The 23,749-nt window shown below is 42.2% G+C and overlaps 1 protein-coding gene across 1 annotated transcript in view; it reads left to right on the forward strand.

Annotated features, from left to right (window-relative positions):
* LOC140186220 (cadherin-4-like) overlaps positions 1 to 23,749 on the forward strand; it is a 753,218-nt gene that overhangs the window by 94,292 nt on the left and 635,177 nt on the right. The gene's annotated exons all lie outside the window — the stretch shown is intronic.

A 23,749-nucleotide genomic window follows, 5' to 3' on the forward strand; every position in this document is an offset into this window, starting at 1 on the left:
CCTTAAGTAGTCACTACAGGATCCCTCTCACTCGAGATGGCACCTGATGGCCCAGGAAGACCTGAAAACGCAAGATCCAGGAATGACTTGAGAGACGTGGGGAACTCGAGAGGCAGGGAGACTCAGGGATCCAGAGAGACTGAGAGACCTGGGACCCCCAATAGACTAAAGACCGGGGAATCCTGAGAGACCTGGGAACCCCAACAGACTGAGATCAAGAAACGTCAGGCGGAGCCAAGAAGGAGGCTTTGGAGTCCTTGAGATGGGGAGGACATTGAGAAACTCTAAACACATTGAATGAGCCTTGGAAACAATCGGAAAAATAAAAACCATGGGGACATTGAGAAAAGTCCTTGGGAAACCTTGAAAACATGAGACTTGAAACCTAGAGAAGGAACCTTTTTAAATCTTGCTCTGTGTTTTATCTTTCACAATTTTTTCCAGAGCCAATTAGGATATACTCTCAATTTTACAGATCAATACAGCATAGACAGGTTTCTTTCATCACTAAGCTAGCTGGTTCTGTAGATCTGTTGAATTTGCTAAGTGAAAATTCAATTTTCCCAGTCTTACCATGACTTTCATCAAGGGGTTAAAAATGCTCTTGATAGAGTTACTTTACTTGTGTATTTCCAGCCAGGAATCAGCTATTGGAGTAGGGCTCTTCCAGAATTTACACTATTGACTTGAATGATATTTGTTGTATCAATTGATAAGCTTGCTTGAAGCGCTCATTTGTTATGCAGACCCAAGTCACGGGACCACAAAGCTGGGAACCTGAGTAGTTGTGATTTGAAAAGCTTAGAATCGATACTGAAGAAACTCAATGTAGACTAGAGAAGCTCAGTATGTAGGTTCGGGACCCTTGGAATGTAGAGTCAGGATATGCACTGAGAATAAAGACACCCTCTCTTCAAGCCACCAATGTCAAAACGACACTATTCAAACTTTGCTGAGTCCATTACTTGGCAAGATCACAATGGAGACAGAAACAACAGTTTATACATAGGAATTCCAACGGAACATTGTTGCCTCGATGAATCACTCTGACCCATGAGTTTCATGACCAAGGTCAACTGTTCTCTCTCCCTGCTGGATCCATCTTTGTGTGGTCGAGATTTGCTGTCCCCTCCGATTGCGGATATAGCCCAAGTGCAGAGTGAGAGGCACTGAAGTGGGTCAATATTTCACAGACTTTAATGTGAACAGTGTTAAAGGGAAAATAAAATAATAAACACTAGGCCAAATAAACATTAGCAAATTTTCACCCAGAGAGTGGTGGATATATGGAATGCTCTGCCCCAGAAGGCTGTGGAGGCCAAGTCTCTGGATGCTTTCAAAAAAGAGGTGGATAGAGCTCTTAAAGATAGCAGAATCAAAGGTTATGGGGATAGGGCAGGAACTGGATACTGATAGTGGATGATCAGCCATGATCACAGTGAATGGTGGTGCTGGCTCGAAGGGCCGAATGGCCTACTCCTGCACCTATTGTCTATTGTCTATAAATAGGGCCATTAGCTAAAACTCTCAAATGGAAAATGAAGCCTACACTGCAGCTGAAAAGAACAATTAAGAATAAAATGAATACCGCTAGTCTTCAGGGTCAGTTGACTTGACAGCCCAATTTCTCAGGCAAGGCAGAATACAAGTTAAAACTAAAGTCTGTCCCGAGCCTTGTGGCCCATCAGGCCGGTGCTTATGCTGGTTTCTGTGGCGTGAAGCGACTGAGAATACAAGACACCCCCCTCCAAGATAGGACGCCAGGTTAACCCCCAGAATTTGCTGGTACCCATTTTTCAGCTGGGTGGACTGGAGCAGTGTGTGGTTAAGTGCCTTGCTCAAAGACACAACACGCTGCCTTGGCCGAGACTCGGACGCACGACCTTCAGATCATGAGCCCAACACCCTAACCACTTGGCCACGCGCCACAAGTCAGAATACAGGCAGGCAGCAAAATGTTGCTGTGTCCTGGGTTCAAGTCTCAACAAACACTATGACGGAATGAATTGAGTTAAATACGATAACAATGAAATAATAATTATCTAACACATGCATATTCACGAGCGCAATTACTAAATCTGCTGCGCTGTCGAATCTGTGGTTGTGACAGCTCATCATGGTTTTAACTCGCCTGCTGCACAAGTAAGCTGCAAACTAGTATCGACTATAACTAGCTTGTGGCCAGCGTCATTAGGAATTGAATCTGACCTGAGAAATGGCTCAGTGCATTATGGAAGTAAGTCGAATCTGAAGCTCTGGCAACCTTGGTGGAGAAGATGAGGGGTCACGATGTCTTGTATTCTCAGGAGGCATTCTAAGTTGATAGGAGTGATAAGCTGGTTCTGGAGCAGAGCCCTGAGAATCTGGGTGCCTTGCTGCAAGAGGTTTAAAGACTTTGCATGAGTGTCATAATTGCAAAGCCTCTTCTGTTCCCATACTAAGCAATATGACAAAATGGACAGAGCTGGATTAAACCACCCTCTCATCCATTGCTGGGTATGAATTAGTATTCAAACCTCACAAAAACTGCAAGGATAGAAATGCCCTGATGGAAATTATATACAGGTCCTGAACAGTAGCCAGGATGTTGGCCATAAATTACAACAGGAGATAGAAAAGTCATGTAAAAAGGGCAGTGTTACGATAGTCCTGGGGGATTCACTGTACAGGTTGAGCAGGTTGGTGCTGGATCCTAAGCCCACATTTGATTAGGGAGCTTAAGGTAAAGGAACTCCTTCGGAGGTAGTGATCATTATACAATAGAGTTCATCCTGCAGTTTGACAGGGAGATGCTGAAGTCAGATATATCAGTGTCACAGTGGAAGAAAGGGAATTACAGAGGCATGGGAGAGGAGCTGGCCACAGTTGATTGGAAGGGGACAGTATCAGGGAAGATGGTAGAACAGCATTGGCTGGAGTTTATGGGGGTAATTCGGAAGGTGCAGATTAGATACAACCCAAAGATGAAGAAATATTCTAAAGGAAGGATGTTACAACCGTGGATGACAAGGGATGTCAAAGATCACATAAAAGCAAAAGGGGGAACATGTAATAGATCAAAAATTAGTGGGAAGGTAGAGAATAGGGAAGCTTATAAAATCTAATAGAAGGGAATTTAAAAGAAAAACTAAAGAGAGAAAGGATGTAATATGAAATTAAGCTAGCTAGTAATACAAAAGAGGATACAAAAAGTTCTTTTTCCAGACATATAAAGAGTAAAAGAGAGAAGAGAGTGGATATCAGACCTTTGGAAAATGATGCTAGAGAGATAGTAATGGGGGACAAAGAAATGGTGGACAAACTTATTAAGTATATTGCATCAATCTTCACTGTGAAAGACACTAGAAGAATGTCAGAAATGAAAGGGTCTCGGGGCAGAAGCAAGTTTTGTTGCTATTACTAAGGAAAAGCTGCTTGGGAAGTGAAAAACATGATGGTAGATAAATTATCCTGGCTGTATTCCCTGGAGTTCAGGAGAATGAGGGGGAATCTCATAGAAACATTCCAAGTGTTAAAAGGCCTGAACAGATTAGATATGGCAAAGTTATTTTCTGTGGTAGGGGATTCTAGGACAAGAGGGCTCAACTTCAGGATTGAAGGACATCCATTCAGGATTGAAGGACAGCGATGCAGGTGGATGCTTCCTGGTGTCATGGATTCTTGATTACCTGACTGGCAGACCACAGTACGTGTGCTTGCAACACTGTGTGTCCGACAGAGTGATCAGCAGCACTGGGGCTCCACAGGGGACTGTCTTGTCTCCCTTTCTCTTCACCACTTACACCTCGAACTTCAACTACTGCACAGAGTCTTGTCATCTTCAGAAGTTTTCTGATGACTCTGCCATAGTTGGATGCATCAGCAAGGGAGATGAGGCTGAGTACAGAGCTACGGTAGGAAACTTTGTCACATGGTGTGAGCAGAATTATCTGCAGCTTAATGTGAAAAAGACTAAGGAGCTGGTGGTAGACCTGAGGAGAGCTAAGGTACCGGTGACCCCTGTTTCCATCCAGGGGGTCAGTGTGGACATGGTGGAGGATTACAAATACCTGGGGATACGAATTGACAATGAACTGGACTGGTCAAAGAACACTGAGGCTGTCTACAAGAAGGGTCAGAACTGTCTCTATTTCCTGAGGAGACTGAGGTCCTTTAACATCTGCCGGACGATGCTGAGGATGTTCTATGAGTCTGTGGTGGCCAGTGCTATCATGTTTGCTGTTGTGTGCTGGGGCAGCAGGCTGAGGGTAGCAGACACCAACAGAATGAACAATCTCATTCGTAAGGCCAGTGATGTTGTGGGGATGGAACTGGACTCTGTCACGGTGGTGTCTGAAAAGAGGATGCTGTCTAAATTGCATGCCATCTTGGTCAATGTCTCCCATCCACTACATAATGTACTGGTTGGGCACAGGAATACATTCAGCCAGAGACTCATTCCACCGAGATGCAGCACAGAGCATCATAGGAAGTCATTCCTGCCTGTGGCCGTCAAACTTTACAGCTCCTCCCTTGGAGGGTCAGACACCCTGAGCCAATAGGCTGGTCCTGGACTTATTTCATAATTTACATATTACTATTTAACTATTTATGGTTCTATTACTATTTATTATTTATGGTGCAACTGTAACAAAAACCAATTCCCCAGGGATCAATAAAGTATGACTATGACTATTTAGAACTGAGATGCAGAGAAATTACTTTAGTCAAAGGGTGGTAAATCTGTGGAAGTTGTTGCCAGGAGCGGCTGTGGAGGCCAAGTCATTGGGTGTATTTAAGGCAGAGATAGATAGGTTCTTGATCAGCCAGGGCATCAAAGGGTATGGGGTGAAAGCAGGGGAGTGGGGATGACTGGAAGAATTGGATCAGCCTATGATTGAATGGCAGAGCAGACTCGAGGGGCTGAATGGTCTACTTCTGAAAGAGATCGCTGAATAGATTATAGAGACATTAGTAATGACCGTTCTAGAAACACTAGATTCTGGAATGCTTCCTGAGGACTAACAAATTGCAATTGTCACTTCACTCTTTAAGAAGAGAGGGAGGCAGTAGAAAGGAAATTATAGGCCAGCTAACCTGGCATCAGCATTGGGAAAGATGTTGTAGACTATTATTAAGGTTGAAGTTTCAGGGTACTTAGAAGTGCGTGATAAAGTAGGCCAAAGTCAACTGGTGTCCTTAAGGGAAATCTTGCCTGACAAATCAGTTGGAACTCTAAGAAGGTAACAGGCAGGATAGACAAGGAGAATCAATGGATGTTGTTTACTTGGATTTTCAGAAGGCCTTTGATATGCTGCCACACATGAGGTTGTTTAACACAATAAGAGCCTATGGTATTTCAGGAAGGGTACTAGCATGGTTAGAGTATTGGCTGACTGGCAGGAGGCAAAGAGTCATGAAAAGGGACCTATTCTGGTTGTCTGCCAGAGACTATTGGTGTTTCACAGGGTCAGTTCTGGGACCGCTTCTTTTCACGTTAAATGTCAATGTTATGGATGACAGAATTGATAGCTTTGTCGCCAACTTTGCAGATGATACAAAGGTTGGTGGTGTGGCAGGTATTCCTGAGGAAGCAGGGTGTTTGCAGAAGGAGTTGAGCAGATTGGGGAATGGATAAAGAAGTGGCAGATGGAATATATTGTAGGGAAATGTATGGTCATGAATTTTGTTAAAAAGATTAAACACAGACCATTTTCTAAACAGGCGGAAATTTGAAAGATTAGAGGTGCAATGTCATTTGAGAGTCCTTGTGTAGGGTTCCATAGAGGTCAACTTGCAGGTTGAGTTTGTGGTAAGGAAGGCAAATGCAATGTTAGTATTCATTTTAATAGGATTTGAATTTAGAGCAAGAATATGATGCTGAGTCTTTATGAGACATTGGTCAGACCACATGGAGTATTGTGAGAAATTTTGGGTCTCTTATCTAAGAAAAGATGTGTTGGCACTGGAGAAAGTTCAGAGAATGTTCACAAGAATGATTCCAGAAATGAAAGTATTAACATATCAAGAGTCAATCACAAACAAGTGAAAATCTGCAGATGCTGGAAATCCAAGCAACACACACAAAATGCAGGAGGAATTCAGCAGGTCAGGCAGCATCTATGAAAAAGAATACAGTTGGTATTTTAGGTCAAGAATCTTCGGCAGGAATTCCATAGATTGTTGAAAGATTTTGGCCTGAAATGTTGACTGTACTCTTTTCTGTAGATGCTGCCTGGCCTGCTGAGTTCCACCAGCATTTTGTGTGTGTTGCTAACATATCTAGAGCGTTTGCTGGCTCTGGCTCTGTACTCACTAGAGTTTAGAAAAATGAGGGGATCTCATGGAAACCCATCGAGTATTGAAAGACCGAAATAGTGTGGATGTGGAGAAGGTGTTTCGTCTTGTGGGAGATTTAGAAACAGAGGACACAGCCTCAGAATAGAGGGGTGTCCACTTAGAACAAAGATGAGAAGGGCTTTATTCAGCCAGAAGCCTATGGAATTCATTGACATCAATGGCTATGGAGGTCAAATCATTGAATATATTTAAGCATTGTAGGTTACAGAGAGAAGACAGAGGAATGAGGTTGAGAGGAATAATAAATCAGCCATTATGGAATGTCAGAGGAGACTAAAGGGGCCAAGTGGCCTAATTCTGCTCCAATGTCTTATGGTCTAGAAGTCTAAGAGAGTAAAGCTTCCTGGCAATTCTTTTGGACAATATGGCAGTCTTGAACAACTACCCAGCATGCATGAGTTGCTAAATGGGCATTTGTGTTTGGCAGAAGAGTTAAATGTGAAAGTGAAGTGAAGCATAATACTCAAATGGCAAAATAGTACAAATGTGGCTGTACTAATGTAACCATGGCTCTTGTGCTAATGTAAAAGCATAAGTGAGGGCATACAACAAAGCAAAAATTAGCGGGAACATGGAGGATTGGGAAGCTTTGGAAAAACCTACATATGGCAACAAAAAGATTCATTAGGAGGGAAAAGATGAAATATGAAAGCAAGCTAGCAAACAATATCAAAATGGATAGTAAAAGCTTTTTCAAGTATGATAAAAATAAAAGAGAGATGACAGTGAATATAGGACAGCTAGAAAAAGAGGCAGGAAAAGTAATAACGGGAGACAAGGAGATGGCAGATGAACTGAATGAGTATTTTGCGTTGGTCTTCATTGTGGAAGACACTAGCAGTGTGCCAGATGTTGAAGGGCGTTAGGGCTGAGAAGTAAGTGCAGTTACTACTACATACGAGAAGGTGCTCAGAAAGCTGAAAGACCTAGTGGTACATAAGTCATCTGGACCATGTGAACCTTTCATGAATCATTTGACTCTAGCATGATTCTGGAGGACTGGAAAATTGCAAATGTCACTCCACCCTTTAAGAAAGGAGGAAGACAGGCTTGTTAGCCTAACATCAGTAGTGGGGAAGATGTTGGAGTCAATTGTTAAGGATGAGGTTATGGAGTACTTGGTGACACAGGACAAGATAGGACAAAGTCAGCAAGGTTTCCTTAAGTGAAAATATTGCCTGACAAACCTGTTAGAATTCTTTGAAGAGATTACAAGTAGGATAGATAAAGGGGATGCAGTGGCTGTTGTATATTTGGATTTTCAGAAGGCCTTTGACAAGGTATCACACATAAGACTGCTTACCAAGTTAAGAGCGAGCCCATGGTATTACAGGAAAATTATTTGCTTGGTTAAAGCATTGGCTGGTTGGTAGGAGGCAATGAGTGGGAATAAAAGGATCCTTTTCTGGTTGGCTGCTAGTGACTAGTGGCGTTTTGCAGGGGTCAGTGTTGGAACCGCCTCGTTATAGCTGTATATCAATGATTTAGATGATATAGATGGCTTTGTTGCCAAGTTTGCAGATGATAAAAAGATTGGTGGAGGGGCATGTAGAGTTGAAACAGCAGAAGGATTTAGACAGATTAGGAGAATAGGCAAGAAAGTGGCAAATGAAATACAATGTTGGAAGATGCATGGTCATGCACTTTGGTAGAAGATATAAATGTGCAGACTATTTTCTAAATGGGAAGAAAATCAAAAAATCTGCCATGAAAAGGCACTTGGGAGCCCTTGTGATGAACACCTTAAAAGTTAACTTGCAGATTGAGTCAGTGATGATAAAGGCAAATGCAATATTAACATTCATTTTATGAGATCTAGAATACAAGAGCAGGAATATGATGCTGAAGCTTTATAAGGCATTGGTGAGACTTCACCTTGAGTATTGTGAATAGTTTTGGGCTCCTCATTTGAGAAAAGATGTATGGACATTGGAGAGGGTTCAGAGGAGGTTCACAAAGATGATTCTGGGTATGAAAGGGTTATTGTATGAGGAATGTTTGATATCTCTGGGTCTGTACTGGCTGGAATTTAGAAGGCTGAGAGAGAATCTCACTGAAACTTTTTGAATGTTGAAAGGCCTAGACAGAGTAGATGTGCAAAGCATGTTTCTCATGGTGGGGGAGTCTTGGACAAGAGGGTACAGCCTCAGGATAGAGAGATGTCCATTTAAAACAGAGATGTGGAGAAATTTCTTTAGACAGAGGGTGGTGAATTTGAGGAATTTGTTACCACAGGCAGCTGTGGAGGCCAGGCCATTGGGTGTATTTAAGGCAGAGCTTGATAGGTTCTTGATTGGACATGGCATCAAAGGTTATGAGGAGTAGGCTGGGAAGCCATGATTGAATGGTGGAGCAGACTCGGTGGGCCAAATGGCCAAATTCTGCTCCTATGTCTTATGGGTGTTCAAAACCTGTTGGTTTGTCAGCACATCAAGATGACCTTGGAGGAATGCTTTTGACTGGCACACCCCAGGGTGTGGGAGTACATTCAAGCTGAGAAAATCTGCAGATGCTGGAAATCCAAAGCAACACATGAAATGCTGGAGTAACTCAGCAGACCAGGTAACATCTATGGGAAACAGTAAACAGTCAACCTTTCGGGCTGAGACCCTCCATCAGGACATCCCTCAGCTTGTAGGAGTCCATACTGAGGGATGTACTGAAACTTGGTGCAGCCACTTCAAGGGCTTGGTGGGAGGGAAGGAGGGAGGACCACAGTATAGACATTATTCTCCTGATGGACAGAAAGGGGCCATGTTGGGTAAGGCAGACCTCAATTATTGTGGCAGTGTACCACTCCAGAGAGCCACACGAGTGGCAATGGTGCTATTGGTTTTAAGAAATTTAATTGAACACTACTGAATGTAGAGGCTATGAATGAAAGAATAGAAAGGCACTGCTCAGTTTATTCTTGTAAATAAGTTTTCATTATGAATTTTAGTTTGGATAAAGAATCATTATTGATGTAATTTTGAAACCTTGAAGTCATTTGCAGTGCCACAAAAGTGAGTGTGAATGAACTTATTCCAGTTTCACCCAATGAGTAAGAATGCTGATGTAATCATATTATAATTGAGGATTGCCGTTGGCACCTTGTTTCCCTGTTTGAATTCACAATTGTCAAGTGTTCTGAAGGAAATAAATGAGTCTAGCACTTCTTGTTTTCTTTTTTGTTCGGCCAAAAAAAGCTCGCGCTGCTCTCCATAAAATGTGCTCCAACTTCGTATAAATATTCATGCTTGAACTACAAGAATTAAATCATTCTGATTTCAAAGTTGTCATACATTGTAGCTCTATCAATCTATTTGCTTTCAGAGACAACTACAGCTTATGCTTTTAACCTGAGAGCATTAGATTTCCATGGCAATTCGTTCAGGAGTGTTCAATGTCATTTAAATTATTATTTTCAAATAAGGTGTTTAATGAAGATGCATGCTTTCATCTACTTTCACAAAAAGTGATAACATAGTACATAAAACTGGAGTCTTGCTTGAATCTTAAATGATTATAGCGACTTAAAGATAGAAATTCAAACACAGTTGCTTGCAATAAATGTCATCTACAATAGGAGCTACATGTCATATTCTCCACTTATGAAATATTTGTTCTTTTGAATTTAATGGAGCCAAGTACGAAGTTTAGCTAGAGCTACAGTATATTCTGTATTTCAATGCCAGCACCCATAAATGCATTTCAACCCCAGGCCAATGATTTAGTAAGCAAACCCGTCCATCTTCAAAATGCAAAGAAACAAAGGAAATTTTGCTTTTGGTGATATTTGATGAGAAAGGATAGCTGCCTAGAATACCAGGAGAGATTAATACGAACACTCTGTTTTATTCAGGTCTTATCATACAATCATTTACATCCTGCTGGGGGTGGGGGAAGAAACAGATAGGGTCTTTGCTCAATGTTTGATCTGTTTTAGTTAGGTCTTATCATACGTTCATATAGATCCACCTGGGGGGGGTGGGAGGAAACAAATAGGGTCTTCGCTCAATCTCTGATCTTAAAGATTATCTTTGAAAGCTCAGAAGTCTTGGTATTTGAATTCATCTGCAGAACTTAGAATTCAAGCTCAAATTATCAAGAACCAGGCAGAAAAGCTCACTGTACCAGAGGGTGGTGAATTTGGAAATCATTACAACAGACAGCTGTGGAGGCCAAGTTATTGGGTATATTTAAAGTTGAGGTTGATATGTTCTTGGTTAGTAAGGGCATCAAAGCATTCAAGGAGAAAGCAGGAGAATGGGTTTGAGAGGAGTGGTGCAGATTTGATGAGATGAATGGTCTAATTCTGCTCCCATGTCTTGTGGTCTACATGAAAAACGAATAAGTCAAAAGCCTAGATCCATTTAGTCTAAAAGTAGGCAAGCCCAATACTGCAATAATAATCATTGGTATTTATTTATATTAGGTAAAGATAGATGGGAGGATCTATTAAACATGAAACGGTTGGGCTGAATAGCTTTTTTGCTTTCCTGTGAATTTAAAATACTAAATCTACGTAATTCAACCCTTAGTAATTGCAAGCATAGATGCTTCATCAACATGCGTGGTGACTGCTAGATGTTCAGAATCTCATCAGTTTCATTTAATACAATGAATAAATAGCATAATGTGCTGCAGTTGGCTATAGTGCTCTCGTGGTAGTTGAAAATCTACCTTATTGCACATGCTTTAATGTTTTCACAAACTAATATCTTTATTGCTGTTCTACTGCTTGAGTGGGCACTGTGTTCAAGCATTAATCATTTTTGTCACGATTGTCCATTGTACACAGTAACATTGCTTAATGAAGACGTTGTAACCCTGTGGTCAAGGTACCCCAGTGAAACACATGGCCTTCAAATGCTTTTTGTCCAGGTCTCATTAGATTTACATACATTAAAGGTTTGACATTAGTCATGAATATACTTATAATTTAAAACATTATTTATTCAATTTATTATATGTGATTATGATGTTCTGACCCAATAATTAGGGGTTTTGTATGTTTAAATATCTTTGCTTTGAAGTCAAAACCCATTCAGATTTGAGAAAAGAGTCCAGCCAAAGTGTTCTAATTTGTTATCTATTCCTGTGCTTAGAACATTGAACATAGAAATCAATAGCACATTACAGGCCCTTCAGCCCACAATATTGTGCCAACCATGTAACCTATTCTAGAAACTACCTAGAATTTCCCTACCACATAGCCCTCTATTTTTCTAAGCTCCATGTACCTATCTAAGAGTCTCTTAAAAGACCCTATTGTATCTGCCTCTACCACTGTCACTGGCAGTGCACTCCACGCCCCCACCATTCTGTGTGCAAAACTTACTTCTAACATTCCCCCTGGACCTGCTTCCAAGCACCTTAAAACTATGCCCTCTCGAGTTAGCCATTTTATCCCTGGAAAAAAGCCTCTGGCTAGCCACACGATCAATGTCTCTCATCTTCTTGTACACCTCTATCAGGTTACATCTCATCCTCCTTCACTCCAAGGAGAAAAGACCAAGTTCACTCAACCTATTCTTATAAGGCACACTCTCCAATCCAGGCAACATCCTTGTAAATTTCCTCTGCACTCTCTCTGTAGTATCCACATCCTTCCTGTAATGAGGTGAATAGAACTGAACACAGTACTCCAAGGGGGTCTAATTAAGGCCTTGTATAGCTGTAATATTACCTCATGGCTCTTGAACTCTGTCCCAGAGCGGATGAAAGCCAATGCTCCATACGCCTTCTTAACAACACTGTCAACCTGTGCAGCAACTTTGAGTGTCCTGTTGACGTGGATGCCAAGATCTCTCTCACCCTCCACACTGCCAAGAGTCTTACTATTAATATCATATTCTGAACCACTTCACACTTAACTGGGTTGAACTCCACCTGCCACTTCTCAGTCCAGTTCTGCATGCTATCAATATCCTGCTGTAACCTCTGACAACCCTCCAGACTATCTACAACAGGGGTCGCAACCTTCTTTGCACTGCGGACCAGTTTAATATTGACAATATTCTTGCGGACCAGCTGACCGGGGGGGGGGGGGGAAGGTTTGGAGGGGTGTTAATCACGGCCGGAATGTAGGTGAAACTATAAGTCACTTATAAGTGGCTAATAATACACTGTTTCATTTCTAAAAGGGTTTATCTAATTAATTTAATATTAAACACGGCGCATTTTTCCTCCCATGAATGTAGTGATAAGTCAATTATAAGTCACTTATAAATCAATAGCACCATAACATTTTAAGTAACGTTTGGATATTAAACACACAGCGCATATTTTCCTCATATGAACATATAAAATTATTGCAACGCACCAATACTGGTGAATCAGTGGGAGCCTGAGCTTGTTTCCCTGCAACAAGATGGTCCCATATGAGATGGGAGACAGCGATACTCGAAGTGAGTCCCTTATGTCCAGTCTATTCTGCAGTTTAGTTTTTGTTGCATTCATTGCAGAAAATCCTACTTCACAGAGATATGATGTTGGAAATGGAAGCAACATTTTCAGTGCTTTCATGGCTATCTCAGGATATTCAGCCTTGATTTTCATCCAGAATGCCGGCAGAGATGTTAGGTCAAACATACTTTTCAGCCCACCGTCATTTGCAAACTCGAGGAGTTGATCTTCTTCCTGCACTGACATGGATGATTCCCCGGGGGTATTCACAAATGGGTCACGGACCCATTCTTTTGCACGTCTTGGGTCATTTGCGGTTGGGAAGTAACACTCGAATTCTGCCGACAGCGAAGTTAGGTGATCGCGCACCAGCTGTGAGAAAGACGGTGCAGCCTCAGTCTCTCCCAAAATCCCAGTTAATGTTGGGAATAAGTCAAATATGCCCCTGTCCACTCACTGTCCCCAGAGTTCCAGTTTGGCTTTGAAAGCAGACACTTTATCTGCCAACTTGAAGACAGTTGTCATTCTCCCCTGAAGTGACAAACTGAGGTCATTAAGCAGGTTGAAGATGTCACACAGATAGCCACTAAGTACGATGCTCTCAGAGCAGCAGCATTTGTGGAGGTGGTTGCTCTCAGCACTTGCTTCTGTCCCGCTTGCTCACGTTTTTTCCTCTCAAAAAACTCAATGGGTTTGTCTTTAAGTGCAGGGTGCTTGGACTCAAGGTGCCAAAGCAGTTTTGAGGGCTTCATTGCCTCATTAGACAGCTTGTCTCCACATATCACACACAGGGGGCTTGGACTGTGTGAGTCACCAGTCGCAATAAAGACATATTTTATGTACGACTTGTTGTATTTTCTGTTGAAGGAAGCTTTCTTTTTTTTTGCAGTCTCTGCTTCAGCTGTCTCTGTGTTATCATCATCGTTAGGCCTCTTATGTGCTTTTCCACATCTTCCAAAGAAACTCTGAAGCGACGTTTGTTTTTTACTCATACCGACTGATGACCTCGCTCGCAGACGTTCAAGTTCAACAGCGAATGTGACAGGGAATGAGGAAAGGTGCAGCTGACTCATATTGCTTCATACTGCCAATTAATATCGTTTCCTCACTGCCTGGTAGCACATGCTTTGTAGCCCTGTGGTTGGGGACCACTGATCTACAATACCCCCAACTTTTGTGTCATCAGAAAAGTTACTAACCCACCCTTCTACTTCCTCATCCAAATCATTTATAACAATCAAAAAGAGGCGGGGTCTCAGAACAGATCCCCGTGGAACACCATTGGTCACCAACCTCCATGCAGAATACGAACCATCCGCAGCCACCCTTTGCTTTCTGTGGCAAGACAATTCTGGATCCCATGCCTCCTTACTTTCTGAATAAGCCTTACTAAAATCCATATACATTACAACCACTGCTCTGCCTTCATCAATGTGTTTTTGTTACATCCTCAAAGAATTCAATCAGGCTCATAAGGCATGATCTGCCCTTGACAAAGCCATGCTGACTCTCCGGAATCAGATTATGTCTCTCCAAATGCTCATAAATCTTGCCTCTTCGATTCTTGTCCAACTATTTGCCCATCATTGAAATCAGACTCACTGGTCTATAACTTCCTTGGTTATTTCTACACCCTTTCTTAAACAAGTGAACAACGTTTGCAACCCTCCAATCCTCTAGTACTTCTCCCATCCCTATTGATGGTGCAAAGATCATTGCCAAACACTCAGCAATTTCTTTTCTTGCTTCCCACGGTACCTGGGGTATATTTCATCGGGACCCAGTGACTTATCTAACTTAATGTTTTTCAAAAGCTCCAACATATCCCCTTTCTTAATATCTATATGCTCAAGCATTTCAGTCCACTGTAAGTTATCCCTACAATAGCTAAGAACCTTTTCCTTGGTGAATACTGAAGCAAAGTATTCATTAAATATTTCTACTACCTCCTCCAACTCCATGCACCTGTTTCCACTGTCGCAGCGGTCCCCAACCACTGGACTGCGGACTGGTACCGGGCCGCAAAGCATGTGCTACCGGGCCGCGAGGAAACAATATGATCTGGCGATATGAGTCAGCTGCACCTTTCCTCATTACCTGTCACTCACTGTTGAGCCATTACGCATGCGAGGTCATTACCCGCACGTCATCCATGTCAGTGCGGGAAGGAGGTCAACTCCTCGTGCTTGCGAATGACAGCGGGCTGAAAAGTATGTTTGACATAACATCTCTGCCAGCATTCTGGATCAAAGTCATGGCTGAATATCCTGAGATAGTCATGAAAGCACTGAAAACATTGCTTCCATTTCCAATATTTTTCTGCGAAGCGGAGTTTTCTGCAATATATGCAACGAAAATTAAATTGCGGAATAGACTGGACATAAAGAACCCCCTTCAAGTATCGCTGTCTCCCATCACCCCTCGATAGGACCATCTTGTTGCGGGGAAACAAGCCCAGGACTCCCACTGATTCAGCGATATTGGTGCGTTGCAATGATTTTATATGTTCATATGGGGAAAATATGTGCTATGTGTTTAATATCTAAATGTTACTTAAAATGTTACGATGCTCTTGACTTAAAAGTGACTTATATAACCATATAACAATTACTGCATAGAAGCAGGCCATCTCTGCCCTTCTAGTCCGTGCCGAACGCTACTCTCACTTAGTCCCACCGACCTGCACTCAGCCCATAACCCTCCATTCCTTTCCTGTCCATATCCCTATCCAATCTTTCTTTGAATGATAATATTGAACCTGCTTTTACCAGTTCTGCTGGAAGTTCGTTCAACACTTACTTCAAGCTCCCCTGTCCTCCCCTGATAATCGACTTATCACTATATTCATGGGAGGAAAATATGTGCTGTGTGTTTAATATTAAATTCGTTAGATAAACCCTTATAGAAACAAAATTGAGTGTATTAGCCACTTATCACCTATATTCCGGTCATGATTAACAACTCCACCCTCGAACAGAATCGCCAAAAACGATTTGCAGAAAAAAATCGGCAGGTACACGCATACGCACTGATGCCCGCGCAAGACTTCATGGTCATTGTAGTCTTTCTCTGGGTAAACACAACGTATCTGACTGCTACTCTTGCCCATTGGCAACTCTGCCACCCCACTCCCCACCCCGGGTCAGCCGGTCCGCAAGAATATTATCAATATTAAACTGGTCCGCAGTGCAAAAAAAGGTTGGGGACCCCTGCACTATCGCACCTGATTGGTCCTATTCTCACATGGCTCATCCTCTTGCTCTTCATATACTTGTGGAATGTCTTGGAGTTTTCCTTAATTCTGCTTGCCAAGGCCTTCTCATGGCCCCTTCTAGCTCTCCTAATTTCATTCTTAGGCTCCTTCTTGGCAACCTTGTAATTTTCTAGAGCTCTAATAGTACCTAGTATCTTGAACATTTCGCAAGCTCTTCTTTTCTTCTTATCTAGATTTTCTAGATCCTATATACAACCATATAACAATTACAGCACGGAAACAGGCCATCTCGGCCCGTCTAGTCCGTGCCGAACTCTTACTCTCACCTAGTCCCACCGACCTGCACTCAGCCCATAACCCTCCATTCCTTTCCTGTCCATGTATCTATCCAATTTTACTTTAGATGACAACATCGAACTTGCCTCAACCACTTCTGCTGGAAGCTCGTTCCACACAGCCGCCACTCTCTGAGTAAAGAAGTTCCCCCTCGTGTTACCCCTAAGCTTTTGCCCTTTAACTCTCAACTCATGTCCTCTTGTTTGAATCACCCCCACTCTCAATAGAAAAAAGCCTATCCACATCAACTCTATCTATCCCCCTCATAATTTTAAATACCTCTATCAAGTTCCCCCTCAACGTTCTACACTCCAAAGAATAAAGACCCAACTTTTTCAACCTTTCTCTGTGGCTTAGGAGATGAAACCCAGGTAACATTTTAGTAAATCTTCTCTGTACTCTCTCAATTTTGTTGACATCTTTCCTATAGTTCATTAACCAGAACTGTACACAATAGCCCAAATTTGGCCTTACCAATGCCTTGTATAGTTTCAACATTACATCCCAACTCCTGTACTCAGTGCTCTGATTTCTAAAGGCAAGCATACCAAAAGCATTCTTCATCACCCTATCCACATGAGATTCCACCTTCAGGGAACTATGCACTATTATTGCTAGATCCCTCTGTTCTACTGCATTCTTCACTGCCCTACCATTTACCATGTACAGGTTTCCCCTGCCATCCGAAGGTAAAGCGTTCCTATGAAATGGTTCGTAAGCCGGAATGTCGTAAAGGGAAGAAGCAATTATCATTTATTTATATGGGAAAATTCTGTGAGCATTCGCAGACCCAAAAATAACCTACCAAATCATGCCAAATAACACATAAAACCTAAAATAACAGTAACATATAGTAAAAGCAGGAATGATATGATAAATACACAGCGTGTATAAAGTAGAAATACTTTTCCACAAACATTGCCTGAACTGTTCTCCGTAGCAAAAATCTCACGCAAACGCCGTCGGCAAAAACACGACGCAAGTGCTCTCCAGTAACCTCTAAGCTATGAAGCTGCCAAATCATACCAAATAACAAGTAAAAATACACAGCTGATATAAAGTAGAAATAATGTATGTACAGTGTAGTATCACTTATCGGAATTGGGAAAGCGCGGAGCACACTGATGATGGTGTGTTAGACTGAGTCGTCAGAGTTTGGGTGGTGCAGTGGCATACCAATCCGCAAATCATGCAGCTGTAGCCAGGAAGCGCCCAGCACACCTTTAAGAAAAAAGCCGAAGTAAACAAACTAATTAATTAGGTGCCGCCTGACACGTAAATGTTGGCCCAGATCAGAGGGGATTGCCAATTGCGTCACTTCAGATCTGGGCCGACAGTTACGTGTCAGGCAGCACCTAATTAATTAGCATGTTTATTTCGGCTTTTTTCTTAAAGATGTGTTGTGTGTCTCCTAGCTACTGCTGCATTCTCTGCGAATCGGTATCTGTCCGCGGCCTGGGTGTTGGGGTGGTGGGACACTGGGGTGTCACCTTGTCATCTGTTTCCATTAGAGCAGGCAGCTCATCTTCTCCTATGACTGCCCGCCTCAATGTTGAAGGTTGAGGTTTGTCGACTGCTGTGGCTGATGTGGAAGGCTTGCTTGACTGCTGAGCCTCGCGCATTTTTCTGTCATACAGTTCTTTGCAAGCACTCAAACCATCCAGCAAATATCCCCTAAACCAATGTACCCTTTCAAAATTACAGTCGTACTTTATCATTACTCATTCGGTTTCGATTGTTATATTTTTTTCTCTTCCAATTGCATCAGCTCTTCATCTATCAGTTCTTGGTCATGAGTTGCCAAAACCTCTTCAATATCATCTTCGTCAGCTTCCACAAGCCAAACTCACTTTGTCCTTACTTTGTTCACCAGGATCGAAACGCTTAATTATGTCTAGTTTTACGCTAAGTCTAACACCCTTACGAGCTCTTTCAGGCTTTTCCGATACCTTAGAACTCATCTTGCAAACGACTGCTCAGAGACATGTGTTTAAGCAATGCTGGCAAGAATGCAGTTCCAAATCCGGGGGAGAGCGGCTGCTTGGGGAGTGCGCTGCCTTTTATCGTGCACTGTTTTTTATCGTAACACTGAAAACACCTTCTGTTAGCGAAAACAGGTAACTAATGTAGGTCTTTCGTAACAGTGAGGTTTTGTAAAGCGAACATTCGAAAAGCGGGGGACACCTATTTTGGTTAGCACCTCACACTTACCAGCATTAAACTCCATCTGCCATCTTTCAGCCCACTCAGAAGAGCTTTTAAAACCTACTTCATTATCCACAACTTCACCTATCTTAGTATCACCTGCATACTTACTCATCCAATTTACCACCCCATCATCCAGATCATTAATATATATGACAAACAACACTGGACCCAGTACAGATCCCCGAAGCACATCACTAGTCACCGGCCTCCAATATGAGAAACAGTTATCCCCCACTACTGTCTGGCGTCTCCCATCCAGCCACTGCTGAATCCATTTTACTACTTCCATATTAATACCTAACGATTGAACCTTCCTGACTAACCTTCCGTGTGGAACCTTGTCAAAGGCCTTACCGAAGTCCATATAGACAACATCCACCGCTTTACCCTCGTCAACTTTCCTAGTAACCGCTTCAAAAATTTCAATAAGATTTGTCAAACATGACCTTCCATGCACAAATCCATGTTGACTGTTCTTAATCAGATCCTGTCTATCCTTCGTGCACCATGGTTCTTTTACCTGACTATCCTTTCCCTGCCTCAATGGAACATACCTGTACAGAACACCAGGTGCTTGTTATAAACCATCACTTTGGTTTTGGCTTCAGGTTTTATTTATGAAAATATTTTTGGTGAGGAATTGTTCTGTCTTTATTCAGGCAATTGGTATTAAACTGAAGCCTTCATTTACATGAGAGTAAGGAGGACTCTTCCTTTGCTCAATTTGAATATGACAAATGGTTAAAACAAAAGTCCAAATCTGATACACCAACCAGTGTAATCCAAATAATAAAAGTTTTATACACAAATGACATTAAACAAAATGCATGAAGAAGAGGAAATATACACTGAGGCCATTGGCTGACTGGCAAGTCAGGGAGTGGAGATAAAGGGGTCCTTTATCAGAATGGCTGCCAGTGACTAATGGAGTTTCCCAAGTTGTGACTACAACTTTTCACTTGGTGCATTAATTGTGTGGATGAAGCCACTGATGGCATGGTGGCCAGGTTTGCAGACAATACAGGTTGGATGGAGGGACAGGTAGTATCGCAGAGGCAGGGAGTCTGCAAAAGGACTGGATAGGTTGGGAGAGTAGACAAAGGTATGGCAGATGGAATATAGAGTAGGGAAGTGTAGAATTGTGGACTTTGGTAGGAAGAATCAAGGTGTAGACTAAATATGCTTAGAAATACACTTTCAAAATGTGGAGAAAGTTTAGAAGTCAGAGATCCCTCAAAGTTAACTTTCAGGTAGTAAAGAAAGCATGTACTGTTGACTGTTATAAGGCAGTGGCCAGACCATATTTGGAATATTGTGAGCAATTTTGAACGCCGCATCAAAGGATGAATATGCTGGTCCTAGAGGGGGTCTAAAAGAGGTTCACAAGAATGTTTTCAGGAATGAAAGGCTGAACAGTTGATACCAGGGCCTGTACTTGATTCCGTTCAGAAGGATGAAGGGGGATCTGATTGAAACTGCCAGATACTGAGAGGCCTGAATAGAGTGATTATGGAGAGGATGTTTCCAGTAGTAGAAGGGTCTAGAAACCGAGGGCATGTGTGTGTTGCTCAGAATAAGGGAACATCCCTTTAGAACTGAGATGTGGAGGAATTTCTTCAGCTGGATGGTAGTGAATCTATGAAATTTGTTGCCACAAAACAATGTGGAGGTCGTGTCATTGGTTGTATTTAAGACACAGATACAGTACTGTGCAGAGGTCTTAGATATATATAGTGAGGTTGCCTAATACTTTTGAACAGTGCTGTATTTGCCAACGTGGAGCAGAGAGGGCATTTGTAAATCTGGCTGTAACAAAGGATGTTGGGAATGGCAAGGGTGGAATGCCACAGGAGGGGTGTAGGACAGGTGGCAGAGAAGTGCCAGGGGTGGCAGTGGTGCAGGTGGAGACACATCCAGGCAAGGTCACTTGATTCCAAATATTTGGTGTATTAATCATTACAGAATGTCTCTCTGTTGCTTCCGGCTGATTCCCCTCTCCCTTCCCCTTTTCCTAACCATGATTCCGCTCGCCTTGCGTCCTTGCCATTCCTCAATCCACAATAGAGACCCATATCAAAATCAGGTTTATCATCACAAACATAACGTCATGAATTTTTTTGTGGCAGCAGTCCAGTTAGTACGTAAAATTACTGCAGTACTGGGCGCCCTAGCTGTATATGTGTACCTAAGGCTTTTGCACAGCACTGTGGGTTCTTGATGGTAAGGGGTAAAGAGTTACATGGAGAAAGTGGGAGAATGGGTTTGAAAAAAATTCTGCCATGGTCTAATTCTGCTTCTGTATCTTATGGACTTGTCTTCAACAAAACCATTCCCTGGAGAAATTATGGCTGGTAGCAAGTAGGCAGAAAATTGATGTTCCACTGCAATCAACTATGATAACTTTTCAATAAGTATTTTATAATTACCACATGATTATTAGTTCTTCAGTTTGTATTCAAAGCATCATTTCCTTTCCACTGGTGAAATTGCCATCAGCATTCAAGATGAAGTCAGCTAAAATGCCAAAAATAATAAACAAGTGCTTAAACATGCACAGTGATTAGAAATACTACAAAATATAACAAAAATGAAGACACTTAGACAGTTTGACACACACAATACTCAAGTATAGGTATATTTATATCCCAGCTGTTGGAGAGATGGGACTGCTGATGCTGTAATCTAGTTAAAAGAAACTGCAAGAATAGGAACTCAAGGGATCATGAAGCATTTGTGAAAGCAAAGGAATGTCTGGTATTTCAGATTAAACCCCTGTATAAAGACTGGGAGTGTAGCAGGAAGGTATCCAGCATAGGAACCTAAGAAATAGGAGCAGGAGTAGGCCGTCTGACTCATCAAGCCTGTTCCACCATTCAATAAGATCATGGCTGACCTGGCCATGGGCTCATCTCCACCTACCTGGCTTCTCCCCATAACCCTTCATTCCCCTACGATGCAAAAATCTATCCAACCTTGTCTTAAATATGTTTACTGAGGTAGCCTCCACTACTTCACCAGAAAGAGGTGAGTGGAAGGGGTGAGTTAAAGAGAGATACAGACTTTATTTGTCACACGTACATCGAAACATAGTGAAATGTGCCAATTGTGTTAATGATCAATGCAGTCCGAATATTGTGTTGGGGGCAGCTCGCAAGTGTTGCCATGCTTCCAATGCCTACACACAAAACCCTGAACTCACTAACTATAATTGTACATCTTTGGAATGTAGGAGAAAACCAGAGCGCTAGAGAAATCCTACGTGGTCACAGAGAAAATGCTTGAATTCCTTGTGGACAATGGCGGGAATTGAACCCTAATCGGTCATTGCTGGCACTGTCAAGCAATGTGCTAACCACTATGCTATTGTGACAAGTGGAACCAGGTGAGGTGTAGCGTGATGAGCAGATGAAGCCAGCTGAGACTGGATGATGATTGGTGAAGAGATGTAAAGAGGGATGGCAGGCAGATGGAACCAAAGGAGAAAGGAAAAGTGGGCCAAGGGGATAGATAGTTGTGTAGGTGAGGAACAAATGGGGGAATGGTAACAAATTTAGGTAATGTTGGAGGGGGAGAAAAAGGTGTACAAAAGGAGAGAGAACCTAGATGGACTGATTGGTGTAGGAAAAGGGGAAAAGAATACAGGGTGTAGGTTACCTGAATTTGGAAAACTCTGTTCATTCTGTTGGGTTATAGGGTACCCAGACAGAATGTGAAGTGACATTCGTCTTGCTTGCACTTGGCCTCTGCCAATGGAGAATGCAGAAGTCAGATCAGTGTGGAAATGGGAAAGAGAGTTGTAATAACTTGTGACCAGAAGCACAAAATGGTCATTGCAGACAGTTAGGTGCTTTGCAAAATGATCACCTTGTCTATTCTTGGTCTTGGTGATACAGAAGAGGCCACATTAAGAGCACGAGGTACCATATAAAGGTGGGGGAGGTACATGTGAATATCTGCCAGACTTTTACTCTAAAAAGACCAGTTTGTGTGAGCCCCTGTTTTAATATTCTATTTCACAATGCAGACTGTATTTAATATTTAAAGTACATTTAGTCTATACTGTGTAAAAGTTATTTTCTAATTTTTAGGTAGTGGGTTTTCATGGGTATTTTTGTATATCTTGCAAGTCATTTTCTTACAAATTTTGGTTAGATTATCTGTTATATGGGGCTTCATCAATTATTTATTTGGTTTAGTTAGTCCCATGCCAAAGTGAGATATGTTATACTTTTAATGGGGCTAATATGAGCTGAAGTGTTAATGCCAGTGGTGTTGAATATTAAAGTAATGGCTTCCCCTCGCTGTAACCTGCTTATTGGTGGGAAATGCTGGCAGAATGTCTGTATATCTTCAGTGACATTCACTCTGTCCTAAGTGGTTTGGAGATAGGCAAAGTGAATAAAGGTGATTGGCTTTTTATCTGATAAACCTATGGCTGGATGGTTCCATTTGTTGAACAACTTAGAGTTGATTCATGCCTGCTTTCCCTCTGATATATGCAGCTCTGCATTTTTTCTCCCCCCTTTTGAAAACATGCCTGTGTGCTCCTTGTGCATGTATGGCTGTGTCTGATGCATGCTTCAGTTGGAAGTTTTCCTCCCTGCCGCATACAGTATATACTCGTGCTATTTCCTGTTGGTGTGTGCATCCACTGTTCTTGCTGTAATGCATGCATCAGTGTACCTTTTCACTCTGCATTTTCCTGTGTACTTTTTGTGTCTCGAGCATGTGGCCTCTGTATATCAACCCATGTCCTTTTTCTCTCTGATGTAAGCATCAGTGCAACCTTTCCTTTGTGATGGCAGCCATGCAGGGGTGCAGTGCTAACCGGAGTGCACCAGAGCATTTCTGGCACCTCTTTAAGAAAAAAGACGAAATAAACAAGCTAATTAATTAGGTGCCACCCAGGGTGATTTGAGAATCTCAGAAACTGCTGACCTCCTGGTTTTTATGCACAACAGACTCTGGAGTTTACAAAGAATGGTGCCAAAAACAAAAAAAACATCCAGCGAGTGGATTTAACAAGATGTTTTCGCTCACAGAACAGCCACTCAGTGGATGTTTTTTTTGTTTTTGGCACCATTCTTTGTAAACTCCAGAGTCTGTTGTGTGTAAAAATCCCAGGAAGTCAGCAGTTTCTGAGATACTCAAATTACTCAAGGAGGCACCTAATTAATTAGCTTGTTTATTTCGGCTTTTTTCTTAAAGAGGTGCCAGACGCGCTCCGGTGCGCTCCAGCTAGCACTGCACCCCTGCAGCCAT

The sequence above is a fragment of the Mobula birostris genome, chromosome 2 (genome assembly GCF_030028105.1).
Source record: "Mobula birostris isolate sMobBir1 chromosome 2, sMobBir1.hap1, whole genome shotgun sequence".
Classification (NCBI taxonomy): Eukaryota; Metazoa; Chordata; class Chondrichthyes; order Myliobatiformes; family Myliobatidae; genus Mobula; species Mobula birostris.